This window comes from Danio rerio, chromosome 7 (assembly GCF_049306965.1).
Source record: "Danio rerio strain Tuebingen ecotype United States chromosome 7, GRCz12tu, whole genome shotgun sequence".
Classification (NCBI taxonomy): Eukaryota; Metazoa; Chordata; class Actinopteri; order Cypriniformes; family Danionidae; genus Danio; species Danio rerio.
Window position 1 is genome coordinate 47,890,343 of NC_133182.1, and position 13,980 is coordinate 47,904,322.

Below are 13,980 nucleotides of genomic sequence, written 5' to 3' on the forward strand. Positions count from 1 at the left end.
GCGTGGTGTGTGTTTGTGTGATTGCCCGTGAGTTGTGAAAATCTCTGGATACGACGGCGTAGTGTGTTTTGTCCACACGCTTCCAGTAATCTGTTCCACACAATCCTCAAGTGTCTTCCCTTCTCGTTCTCCCTCGTCCCTCCTCCTCCTCCCTCGCACTGTTTTGCTCTCTCTCATTCCCTTTTCTTTTGCCTCTCTCCACCCTGAAGTGCCCTTTTTAATTGAACAGTCATCTGTCGGCTGTTTTCTCCTTTCCCCTCCTCCCTTCTCCAACATCAGTCCATCCGATGGCTTCAGCCCCTCACTCTTCCCTTCTTTCTCTCTCTCTCTCCTCCATCATGCCATCTGCTTACAGCCCAGTGACTGGCAAGTGCTATGCCATCTCTGTCTACCTCCTTTCATCTGTCCCTCCCTCCCTCTCTGTTGGCATTGTTTGTTTGCATGGGTTGCTGTGCCTTTAAGACCGCTGCCTGCGACTCGGGCCTAATATCATTAATCTGTACAAACTTGGTGTGACAGAAGCAGGAGGCACCGCAGATTGATGACATTTTATTGTTATTGCAGTGCTACTATTAACTGTTCTGCGGTTCTGCTCGCATTTTTTTTCCCTCTACCTCCACACGCGCCTGGCAGAGAGAGACCAGGGAAGGGAGAGATTTGCAAATTGAACACACTGCTGGTTTGATACAGAGAAAAACTGATTAATTTAAGTGTAAAATTGCTGTTTTGATGTTATATTTTAGTGGCATTTTTTTGCCAATAAATGCAGCTGAATCATTGCTCTTGTTTTCTCTTAAGGCCTGTTGAAGATTACAGAGACGAGCAAGAAGCACTTCATTTGCAAACAATGGGGATTCTGTTGTTCTCTCGCAATATATAGCTTTTATATACTTTTGAGAAATATGTATATTAGACTGGATGTTTATTATCATGGACTGTATAACGCTTGACGCACAGTGCAGGTTTATTGATTCACAACATCTCTTATATTTGTACTGGCTCCAATATTACAGCCTAAATATTACATCAACAGCTATATCAATTTATCACTGATGTTTTAAACTGAAAATATTGCTGTTTCTATATTACCACTATTACAACTTTTGTTGCTACCATCACCGACTTAAATGTCGACATGGATGCAAACCCTGTTGGGTAATTTCAATCACTCACTATCATGTCATTCTAAGTTGATTTATTGGTAACACTTTATAATAACTACACACTATGAGTCCTTTACTAAGCATTAGCACAAAGTTAATTCTTTAAGTTAAGCATTAATTCTACATTAACAAATGTTAGTAGGCAGTTTATTGCTGTAGATACAAATGCTCTACTCTTGACTTATAAGCACATATATAATGTGTTAAATGATTGTATTTTAATACTTTGTTAATTATTATTTTTTTCAATACTAAAATAAGTATTGCATCATTTACAAACCAGTTATTTGAGAGAAGTTGCTGGTTTTTAAAGGTCAGTTAGAATGCGTGAGTAAATGATGAATAAACTATTTAAATCAACATTTATATATCTTATTGTTAGGCGTATATTAATAGTTACTTTTTATGTTAAAAAATGCTTTATTAGCTTAACTTCATCCAGTTTTGTAACCTAATCTAAAGTGAGCACTGTTTATGCTTTATAAATCCCTTATAAATAACCATTAAAGACTCAGTTAAATTCTAAACAAGAAAAAAACGACTTTATTCATTTCTATTCATTTAAAGATAAATAAAAAGGTTTCAAATAAAAATAAATCTTCACAGTCTTAACTAAAATAAAATTACCTTACAATTTAAACTTATAACAAATGAAATAACACTGAAATGTTGTATCATGGTATATTGTTAAATTATTGTATTTTTTTTACCCTATATATTTGTTGTATTTCGACTCTCCTGTTATTCAGCAATGTTTAAACTTTACAGTAATTTAACTTTTTTTATATAAGATTGCAAGGATTATTGTTAATTAGACACTGAGCCTTTAACTGTCATTTATAAGGGATTTATAAAGCATAAATAGTCCTCACTTTAGATTAGGTCACAAAACTGCATGAAGTTGAGTTAAAAAAGCATTTATTAACAGAAACAATTAACTATTAGTTAATGCCTGAATAATAATATATAAATGTTGATTTGAATAGTTAATTAATGATTTACTAACTCATTCTGAATGATCTTAAACTCCCAAGTATTCATAAATACAAATGATTTGTAAATAATGTAATAATTAATTTAGTCATGAAAAAGTAATCAGTAAAGTATGAAGTACCGTTATTAAGGTCAAGAGTAAAGCATTTGTATCTACGGTTATAAAGTGCTTACTAGCGCTTAATAATGTGGAGTTAATGATTAACAAATAATGAAGTTACTATTTGCTAATAAATGATTCATAGTGTGTATTTCTAAAGTGTTACACTTTTTTTTAATGTGAAATATAAATTATATCTTAAGCAGAATATCTGAGCTGCTGTTATCCTTTGAAAAACTGGATAGTGAATAATATTGCCAAAATCGTTGTTGTTGTTATTGTTATTATTATTATTATTAATATTAATAATAATAATTATAATACTAACAAAAATTATAATGATAATACCAAGGATTTGATACAATTGTAATGATTGTTTAATCAAGTAATAATTAAGAATCATTTTATAATAATTGCTGTCTGTGTTTAATGCATGCTTATTTCAAAAACACACACAACTGAAAGTTATATCAAATCATTGCAGTTTACTGTGGCCGAGAGAGCTTAACGTGACGCAATTAAAAAAAAATACATGCAATTACAAAAAATGCCTGCAAATTGAAAAAAGATCTTCATTTGTTTGACAGCACACATGTTGCATATCCTCACAGCACAAACACATAAAAAAAAAAAAAAAACACGCTGCATTTTCTTACAATGCAAACAAATAAATAAAACATGCTGCATTTTCTCACAACACTTTCAAATGGCATGGAACACAACAGAAATGTTTCAAGGGGACCCAAAAACGTGACAGACCAGGCTATTCACATTTACATTTACATTTGTGAGATGCATTAATTCTGATGTACAGAGGGGAAAAGGCTATGTGTCATGGGTTACTTTTATAATACTTATGTATTCATGGTGATTTTTAATATTTGTAATTGGTCAGTGTAAGTCACCAACCGCTTGCCCATTCTAGATTAGATTATGTTGTGTGTCACGGTGAACAGAAAATAATACAGTTCTGAAGTGACAAGGGGATGAGTAAATGATTATTAAACAAAAAGCACATTTTCGGTTAAGTATCTGCTGAGGTTGAGTATGTGAGCATGACAGAACACATCATGTTTAGTGGAAGTTCAATTAGTAAAAAAAGGCTGGGCATATATATATATGTGTGTGTGTGTGCGCACGTTCACTGATATACCCAGGGTTGTGCCAGGGAGTGTTGGCTGTACAAGGTCAGACCCAGAGCTCATTAAGAACAGAGGAGGGGGGGGTGATGGGGGTCCCAATTCTCCCATTCTCACTAACCTTATTCTGTAATTAGCCATTGTTTCCTCTTAACACTCTGATCAGGGAGGGGAAGGACAGGAAACCTATTAAAGAACAGAGCTCACAAGCACCCACGACATACAGTTACAGTAGTGCACACTTTCTCCTATTGTATAGACATTATTTTTTGGTGAAAGCTGTCCAGTATTTTCAGCATCAAGTCTGTGTTCTGAAGTCTACACAACATTGCGTCCACTGTTGGGTGATCATGTTGCAGACACTTTTAGGGCAAGCAAGTAATGCATGGCTGAATCCATGTGGCAATAAGACATGATGTGTGAGGTATTAAGAGGCTATAGCTTCTGTTTGCTTCAGTTAAAGTCAGACCTGCTGAACGATGATTGATGGTTTTTATCTTTCCTAATCATTCCTTTACAACTCCCTTACTGACCTTGCTAATGGTTTATGTTTATTACTACACTGTTAGACATTTCAAAGGGTTTTTACAGTAACTTACTGGCAACACTGTTGCCAGTAAGTTACTGTATTTTAGATTTACAGTATACAACTGTAAATCCGTTTACAGCATGTTACTGTAGTGTCTGAAAATGGTTAACTACTGTAAAAACCTAAGTTAACAGTTAGCTACTGTAAACCTTTTAATTTTGTCCTAAATATTTTATAATATAATTTTATTAATATTATTTTAATACTATAGACCTAAAAAAGACACAATTACAAAATATTAACAAAATAAACACTCTTTATTTAAAACATTGGAGATGCTTAAAACAAGCTTAAAAATGTGTAAAAACATTACATTTCAATCATTCAAAATATTTTATTTTAAGAAAAAAAAACATTGAAAATGACAAAGCACATTAACATACATGTACAAAACTAATTTAAGTGTCTGACCTGCATATTGTTGAGAAAAAAAAACCCAATTGTACTAAGTACTACTGACATTAAACCAGACACAATTACAAAATATTCCATTCTTTAAAACATTAATAATGCTTAAAGCATTTAAGGAAAATGTGTGAAAATTACATTAAGCAATAAAATCAACACATTAAAAATAAATAAATCACACAAAGCACTAGAACATACATGTACAATAAAAATTTAAACTTCTGAATTGCATATTGTTGGAAAAATAAATATTTGTAACTGTTAGCCGACTCAGAAACAACCCAACTTTAAAATATTACTAGTTCTGGTGTCAAATGCTCAACAAGGTCTGAATTCACATGTTCAAATGCAATTCATCTTTATTTCTATTGCACTTTTACAATGTAGATCAATGATGTCAAAGCAGCTTAACATAGAAGTTCTTGTAAATTGAAGCTGCTTCAGTCCAGTTTTCAGAATTGAAGCAGTAAATGTCACTGCTGAAAGTCCAAACACTGAAGAGCAAATCCACCGATCCACCAATCGTAGCCAAGTGATCCAGTGGAGACAGTGGCATGGAACAAACTTCACCAACTGACGAAAGTGTAGAATAAAATCCCTTGAGAGATACCAGGCTCAGTTGGGCACGACCAGTTCTCCTCTAGCCAAACTTGTGCAAGGCCGCAGTCTAGGCACCAGAGGCTTGAAAGTTCACCAGCGGGTGGTCAGGCTGGCCCATTGGATCAATGCGGAAACTCATTGATCACGTGTGTCTTTTAGGATTCACTCCTCCATGACCACCACAGCATCTGGTCAGGATTTGGCCCAGTCCAGGATTATGAAGAACTCTGGATAAGGACAAACAGACTAACATAAGCATAGAAGAAGCTTGTTTAAAAAAAATAAATCATATACTGGTTAATTATTTTGAAGCATGGCAGCTAGGTTGGGCTAGTTTTCAGCTGGTACTGAGCAACTGGCTCCTGCTCATAACCTGCTCACTACCATGTTTAAAAGAGAACTAACCAGAATGTCCTGTTTATTTTTTTCCCTAACAAGGTTTTACAAAAACATTGTAGCATTTGTGATGGGTTGATTCACTGCAGGACAGATTAGACTATTTGTTTTATGTATTCCTAATAAACTAAAACTGACTGAATACTGATACAACTATTGAGAGTGTCTCACCTAATCCAAGTTCTCAGTTAGCTGGTGAAAGAAGGATAACTCACTGTTGTTCATGGTTGTCATTCTCTTCAGTACTTCTCCTGCTATCTTCTGGCTCACTTTGGTTGTTGCTGTGCATTTTGTTTCATCCTCTGGAATTATTTATACAAAAAATTGTATTATTTTATTTATTACAAAATATTTAGGCAACATGAAATGGGGAAAAAGACATTTAATACATAGACAAATGCATGTATCCCAATACTGATTATTGTATTTTGAAATGTCTGACCCATGACAGACCTCAATCTGCTCAAAAATATTATAAACAAAGATGAAAAAACCCTACTAAATGGTTTAATAAAAAAGGGAAAAAGATTTTTTTATTTAGCTAGCAATTAAACATGTGACACATTTTGTATTAAAAGTAACGTTACTATATTGAGAAACAAATAGATGTACAGTACTCACTGTTGTATGAGGTCCAGTTTGCACAGGCAGGCTCCCAGTATTCTATATTGAGACCATAAAAAAGCCAAAAATACAGATAAGAATACCATGCTACAATCCACAACCTCCACACAACTTTTTTTTATTTGTTTACCTTGGTTGCTTACTGGTCTTGCTTATTTTTTAAGCATAAGGCTGTGCTGATCAAGATGTTCCTCTGAAATGCTGTTTGTTTCTTCAGACAAAACCTGCTGCTGTGCCAGTGCCATATCTAAACAGAAAAAAATATAATGGTAACAATTATGTTAAACCAAATGTCAAGAGTTGTGACAAAAAAATAATTAGCAAACAATAAATAGCAAAAAGGTGGTTATTAGCATAATGCATAGAGGTAAAATTGGTTTTATATTAGCAGATTCAGACTTCCCCCTTAATAATTTAATTTCATAAAAGTATTATTTGCAAACTCTAAATAGCGAAATCATTTTAGCAGCTAACATAATGACTATCAAAGTACAACATGCTCACGGTCAAATAAACAGTGTTAATGTTGATTTCAAGTCATACTGGCATGCTAATTCTGATCGAATATTCAAAGTAACATGGTAAACAGTATAGAGTCTTCTAAATGAACGAATGTGCGAATATATAACCAACTTTACCTCTATGCATATTGTAACGTTATAGATTTACGTTAGCGTTCTTATAGGTTACGTCGCGATGTTATTTTCTCAAGCTAACGTTATAAGTTACTCTAAACCAGAGAAAAATAAGTTCACAACATCTAATATATATAGTATAAATCAATATAAGTTAAACGTTGCACGTTAAAATGAGTTTGAGTCCAATTAAGTATAAACTTAGCTCAGTTTAGCTAACAGTTAACATTACCATTTTAAGATCGCTTCAGCCAATGTTGCCGAGCAAACAAATGCTAATAGAGGTGCTCAAATCAATGTCGAGTGTTGTCAGCACAGACAGACGCGCTTTTACCTGGATTATTTGTTGGTCTTTCATTCATATTCTTCTGGGGGAAAACACTCTCTGCCGGACCGTTGTCTCGTGCTAAGTGTCCTCCAAAACTGTCTGCATACCTCTGGTTCCCTCCTAAACCAAAACCCGCTGCAACACCGGTTCCTATGTAAATAAATAAAAAGATATGACGAGAACAATGGCTAATAGTCATAAACAGTCTTATTTAAAGTAATAGTAGTGTTAATGTAATAAATTAAATAAAGGTAACATCTTAATAGATGATATATTTCTCAAATGGGCGAAATAACGCCAAGCCAGAGAAAATAATAATAGCCAACTTTATACTTTACTTTGTTCTATTCTCGTCCACAAAACATTCTGTAAAATGAAACACTGCCTCAGCTTACCAGAGTAAAGTTTGTTAAATCCAGTATGTTCTTCAGGCACACTAATAAATTGTCCTCCAGAATTGCTCCAGGGTCCTCAGGCAAAATGTGGTGCAGAGTAGTCGAATCGCCGCAAGGTGGCGTTGAAGCAGTTGTGGAAAATACAGTATAATACACGAATTTTTACAAATACAGTACATCGCTGTATATGTTGTTCGACGTCACACTAAATTCCCATAATGCAACAGTAAATACAGTTATTTACCGTAAAAGGAATTTGCAGTATTACACTGGGTGAAATACAGTAAATAACTGTGTAATTTACAGAAATGTCTAACAGTGTATTCAGATGTTAAAAGTAAGATTAGTTCTCTTCCCCTTTTTCAAGAAAAGTTTACCTAGAAAGTTTAACTATAGTAAACAATAGCCTCTTGGATCATTAGCCTTTCAAATGATTAGTCTGACATGACATCACTAGGCTCTCACTGGACATCATTAGTTTCATCATCAGTTTGGCTAGCACCTCACAGACATTACTAGTCCCACACAGGACATCACTTGTTTCTTTCACAGCCACTAGTCTTTCGCAGGACATCACTAGTCTTTCACAGGCACTAGTCTGTCACAGGACATCACTAGTCTTTCACAGGTACTAGTCTCTCGCAGGACATCACTAGTCTCACACAGGACATTACTAGCATCTCACAGACATTACTAGAATCACACATGACATCACTAGTCTCTCACAGGACATCACTAGCCTCTCTCACAGGCACTAGTCTCTCACAGGACATCACTAGTCTTTCATAGGTACTAGTCTCTCGCAGGACATCACTAGTCTCACACAGGACATTACTAGCATCTCACAGACATTACTAGAATCACACATGACATCACTAGTCTCTTACAGGCACTAGTCTCTCGCAGGACATAACTAGCATCTCACCGACATTACTAGAATCACACATGACATCACTAGTCTCTCGCAAGACAATATTAGTCTGACAGGACATCAGAAAAACTAAGCATCACTAGTCTCTTGCATTATCAGTCTTTCACATCATTAGTCTGACAGGACATCACTGGTCTCATTCATTAATTAATTAATTCATTCATTCATTCATTTTCTTGTCGGCTTATTCCCTTTATTTATCCAGGGTCGCCACAGCGGAATGAACTGTCAACTTATCCAGCATGTTTTAGATTACATTATTAGTTTCTCGTAGGACACCATTAGTCTGAAAGAACATTATTAGTCTTTCACAGACATCCCCAACCTCTCAGCCTTTGATTTTGATTAGCTTTTCTTCACATTTTACTGATTCTGGCGCGTTTTTTACTGCAGTTTGACATGCTTTTTTTAGATTTACATCTCATTGTGTTTTGTGTCCTGATTGGCTGTAGATCACTGTCAATCAATCTCCTCTGTGTCTTCTGTACAGTACAGAATGCGTTCAGCTTGCCAAAATAACATAAATATTCGATTGCTAGCAGTGTGAGTTCCAACACGGTCGCAAAATGTGTTGTAACTGTCCGCAGAAAGACCATCGTAAAGGGTTTTGCACACCAGAAGTCGGCAGCTGTTTGCGATGCCCAGCCATGACTCAGGACCCTGTTCATATTTCTGTCCCACCACAGAGCGCCTAAGAGTGAGTAATTTCATTCTAAATAACATGCGAATGTGCACGTCAATGAGTGATACTTCCAACTGTCATGTGCACGCTGCAACCGCTGTGCGACTCCCTTAAAGATGGAGTCTGCTTTAGTTTGTGGATCAGTGACTGCAGGACAAAAGAATGTTGTGCTGGATGGCAATATTATCCAAGTGGTGCTCACTGCAGAGCCACTTGGGCAAAGCCGAGCTCCAGCAAGGGGGAGCTTGAGCTCCAGCTCCTCTTTCCTTGTACTTCTTCTACAAGTGATGTCACTGGGGGTTGGGGTTAGGGGTGAGGTGGATGTACTCAATAAAACAGCTTATAGGAGGTGGAGTTGGAGCTCAAGCTCCCCCTCATTGGAGCCCAAGTGGCTCTGCAGCGAGCAGTGTCTCACATTATCCGCACAAAAGCTAAAAAGCTTTATGAACCTTTTGCTGACAACGATGAATGTTTGTGCCTGACAACGGGTTTTGATCTTTGGTTTCATTCAACAATATTGGACTTATTTTTCTACAAAAGTTTGAACTTTGAGAGTGTTTAAATGAGAGAACAGTGTGAAAATGTTAATTCATGTCTGAGAAAAAGTGATAAAGTGTGTAGTGAGGAGTTTTACAGCCTTAAAACATCTATAATAATTGTAAAAACGGAAGCTGACTACTTCACGGACTTTGCCCATTGCATGTTATTTTTAGAACGTAATTCCTGCAAAAATAATATAATAATAATATAATATAAAAATAAATAATAATAATAGGGCAGCACAGTGGGTAGCACAATTGCCTCACATCAAGAAGGTTGCTGGTTCGAGCCTCGGCTAAGTCAGTTGGCATTTCTGTGTGGAGTTTGCATGTTCTCCCCATGTTCGCATGGGTTCCCTCTGGGTGCTCCGGTTTCCCCCACAGTCCAAAGACATGTGGAACAGGTGAATTGGGAAGGCTAAATTGTCCATAGTGCATGTGTGTGGATGGATGTTTCCCAGCGATGGGTTGCAGCTGGAAGGGGATCCACTGCGTAATACATATGCTGGATAAGTTGGCGGTCCATTCCGCTGTGGCGACCTCAGATTAATAAAGGGACTAGGCCGAAAATGAATGAATGAATGAATAAATGAATGAATGAATAAAAAAAGTATTTTTTTTATAAATAAATATTTAAATTTTTGTAATCATACCATCATTAACATATTATTTTATTTCATCATAATGTTGTAATTGAATGTGTAATTGTAACACAAAACTCATTATTCAACCTCTAATTCATATCCATTTTTTGCTGGGAAAAACTACATGGAAGAAAACATTACTGACTGGTTTGTAATTGTAGTTTGTTTTGTAAAACATACAAAAATTTGCTGCATTTAATCCTTTGACTGCCCCTCTACCAAATGGTTGAGCATGTTTTCATTGTTTTGAATAATGACTATTAAAGTCATTTAAAGAATGACTTTTTTAAATAATGGCTCTCACACACACCATTGTTGGTTTTCGAAAAAAAAACAAAAAACAAAACAAAACAAAACAAAAACAAAAAGACATAATCCTGTTGCACTACTACATTTTGTTTTGATTTTATTGTAAAAAAAAACAAAACAAAACAAAACAAGAAAGCATGTTAAATGAGAATCTAAAATATTTTATGGCATACTACAAAAAGGTGATTTAGTACTCAAAAAGGTTTCATTTTAAATATAAAAAAAATAAAAATAAAATCAAAAGGGTCTTTGACTTCATATTTTTAGATTTTTAATAATAGATGTATTATGTCCGGTACTTTTAACATTTTTTTTTCTTAGTGGGGTAGTTAAAGGGTTAAGGAAACAAATAAATTAAAAAATCACACTTATTCAAATTGCTCAAATCTATAAAGAGAGTGCACTAATCTAAGTAAGTTGTGTTGGTGCATTAAGCAACCCAAAATGTGAATTTGTTTTACAGCTACTTAGCTTCCCTGTCTTTTCTCTGCATTAATCTTTCTCCTACTACAAGCTGGCACTGGTCCATCCATCTGATGAGAACTTCCCTCCTGTCCAAATCAACCTGCCACCTGCCCATCAATCAGTTCCCAACAGCCGTAGCAACTTTTGTTTTGAGATTTGACAATTACGCAAGTTGGACAACATCACTCATATCCATCCCAGCATCAATGAGCTACAATCTCCGCTCATGAGCCACCTTTAAACCCCTTAGCAGAAACACAGCCTAATGTCATCTTGGCTGATGTCGAGACAACAACATTTACCAACACGTCAGCCTGGCATCCGAAAGCGTTTGCGACGATTCCGAAACCGTGTGACCAAATTGCTGCTAAATTGCAGCCTTCACGAGCACTATTGCATTGTGTGTGCCCATCTAGGCCTGTCTGTTAGACGAGGAAGACTTTATGAGGCCAAAACGGATGAGGAGAGGGACGAGGACAGTCAGTCATGTGGGATCGGAGATGCGCTGAGAACAACGAGAGGGGGACAGACTTGATGGGATTTCCGAAATCCATGTGGGCCATGATGAATGTCTGAAATTGGTTTGTCTGGAGCTTGATAAGTCATTTGTTTTCATTAGCCTGATAGTAGCCTAAGTCCATAGTGGTAGACTGATTGGTGTGTGGTTGAGGGGGCTCGGATGGAGATGAGGCCTCTCTCCTGTCCTGCTCTAAGAGAATTATTCCGGCTCAAGGGCCCGTACCCCTGTGGACAGCTCCTGATCAGATAGGCCTCTGACAGCAAAATATCATTCACTCCCTGTCGCCGGCGTGCTCTCGTTGGAGCATGTCCATTAAATATTGACGAGCCGTTATCTCCGGGCACTGAGGGAGACGTAAAAATAACGCAAAGAATGGAGAGGGGACGGAGAGCGGGAGATAAAGTCAGACGTGAGAGTCTCACCTTACAAACCTGGAACGGCGATCCCTAGCGCTCTACGCCAACGGCTGCTTCCGCTCTTAATAATTAGTCACGTGTAAAACCGTCTTTAAAGGAGCATGGTAGTTAAGTGTACTTGGCTTGCAGTTGCCTTTAAATGTCAGGTGCTGGTTAAAACAGATATGTCGAACGAACTTAATGGAGGGGATTGTGTGCCGAACAATAAGGTAGACGCACTGTTGCTAGGCATACTCGGTTAATAGGTTTGCAGGTGGCACTTAAATGCGTCTTTCAGCTGTGGAGTGGATTTGTGTGCATCTGTTTTATTTCCCCCCTCCACTGTTGTGTCTGAAAAGGAAAAGCCAGAAACTCTCTTGTTTTGTGTAGAGCCTGAAGTCACCTTTCATAAGGCCTTGTCACCGCTCACTCAGTATAAACACAGAGTCGCCCTGCAGTCAAATCAGGCGCTGACATACTGCCGCTGTCACACCAAACATCGCCCACAGCATCAGGAAATAATCCAGCAGAAGAGACACTTAAAATAAGCCTGTGGCGCTAGCGAGAGTAGAGCGAGGGAATGTGTATTAGAAAGAGGGTTAAGTTGCCTGTAAACCACTTGATTCTGCGAATACACTGTGTGTATGTTTGTCTGTTAGAGACGTCGTTTGGGGGATGGGTTCACGGTCGCACATGTGACACAAACACATACAGATAGTGAGGGAAGAGCCACATGGCAGCGATGCTGGGGGCCCATATGAGGCTTTCAGGCCTTGGTTAATTGGGAGCCTTCACTATTGATTAGGAGATTAGGAGTGAGCGAGCATGGCTCCCATAAGCCAGCACACACTCAGCGGGATGGAAAGGGTGCTGTGTGTGTGCGCGATGAAACGAAACGTCTGAAATATGTCGCTCTGTCTGTAGTTCAAACACAAGGGAGGAGGAGTAGGTTAATCACTACCTGATCAGAAGCAAGTTGATTGATTTGGTTTGTGTTCTGTTCCTGATAAAACTGAGAGTTTGTCAGGTTGATTGAATTGATCTGCGGGTGCCAACTAGTCCAGCGATTAAAAGGTCATCTGTTGGTGTATGTTCGTTCCAAATAGCTGGGTTGCTTGGCTAAGAACGGGTTAACCTCTCTGGCCATGACAGTATAAAAGCAAGCAAAATCAATAAGAGGAAAAATAGGAAAATGACATGCCCCTCCAGTTGGGAGATCTAATCTCCAATATCCATTTACAACACTAGGACTCGCTTTAGCAATTATAGGCCATCTCCACTGGCAGTCTCTCCTTTGGAGGCACTGTGGAAATGCCTTTAAAATCTGCATTCAATACTGTTTGTTTAATTCTCAGAAAGGCACATTCTCAAATAACTGAATGACTTAGAGGAAATTCGTCTTGTAAACATATTTAGGTATTGCACTGATAATATTACAAACATTTTGACTTAATTGTTTATATATATATATATATATATATATATATATATATATATATATATATATATATATATATATATATATATATATATATATAGATTGTATATATATATATATATATATATATATATATATATATTTATATAGATTGTATATATATATATATATATATATATATATATATATATATATATATATATATAGATTGTATATATATATATATATATATATTTATATATATATATATATATATATATATATATATATATATATATATATATATATATATATATATATATATATATATATATAAACACAGTTTTACGGATAGCTGTGCGATATTTTGCAATAACAGCACTCGTACAGCCTCTTCACACTTTTGTATTACTCCGCCCATTTAGAGTGACAGCAGATTAATAAACTCACTACAGTTTAACAAATATTGCAGCTGTTGGACAACATAATGTACTTTTAAGACTTTTTTTAGGTGAGAATGTAGTTGTTTAGATTAAAAAAATGCCGTTTATTCATAAGGATAGTGGCTTTTTAAATATTTATAATATTAATATAAAATTTTAATATTTATAATTTTGGAGATTCGGCTCGTTGGTGGCCATCAGCCAGTCATACTGAGCAGACCAAAGATTGTTGCACCACAAGATAGAGACAGAGATCGCATAATAA

At 36.3% G+C, this 13,980-nt stretch overlaps 1 protein-coding gene and 1 long non-coding RNA gene across 16 annotated transcripts in view; one reads left to right on the forward strand and one right to left on the reverse strand.

Moving 5' to 3' along the window:
- The window catches only part of znf536 (zinc finger protein 536), a 496,275-nt gene that overhangs the window by 67,792 nt on the left and 414,503 nt on the right, over window positions 1–13,980 (forward strand). The window lies entirely within an intron of this gene.
- Window positions 4,223–7,692, reverse strand: LOC141375116 (uncharacterized). Of its 2 annotated transcripts, XR_012382628.1 has the most exons (6): window positions 7,371–7,692; window positions 6,982–7,125; window positions 6,143–6,259; window positions 6,010–6,051; window positions 5,604–5,690; window positions 4,223–5,219 (listed from the first exon to the last, which is right to left on the reverse strand). It is a non-coding gene; the product is annotated as an uncharacterized lncRNA (long non-coding RNA). The 2 variants fall into 2 exon arrangements; XR_012382629.1 differs by lacking the exon at window positions 7,371–7,692 and having other exon boundaries at window positions 5,560–5,690; window positions 6,982–7,014.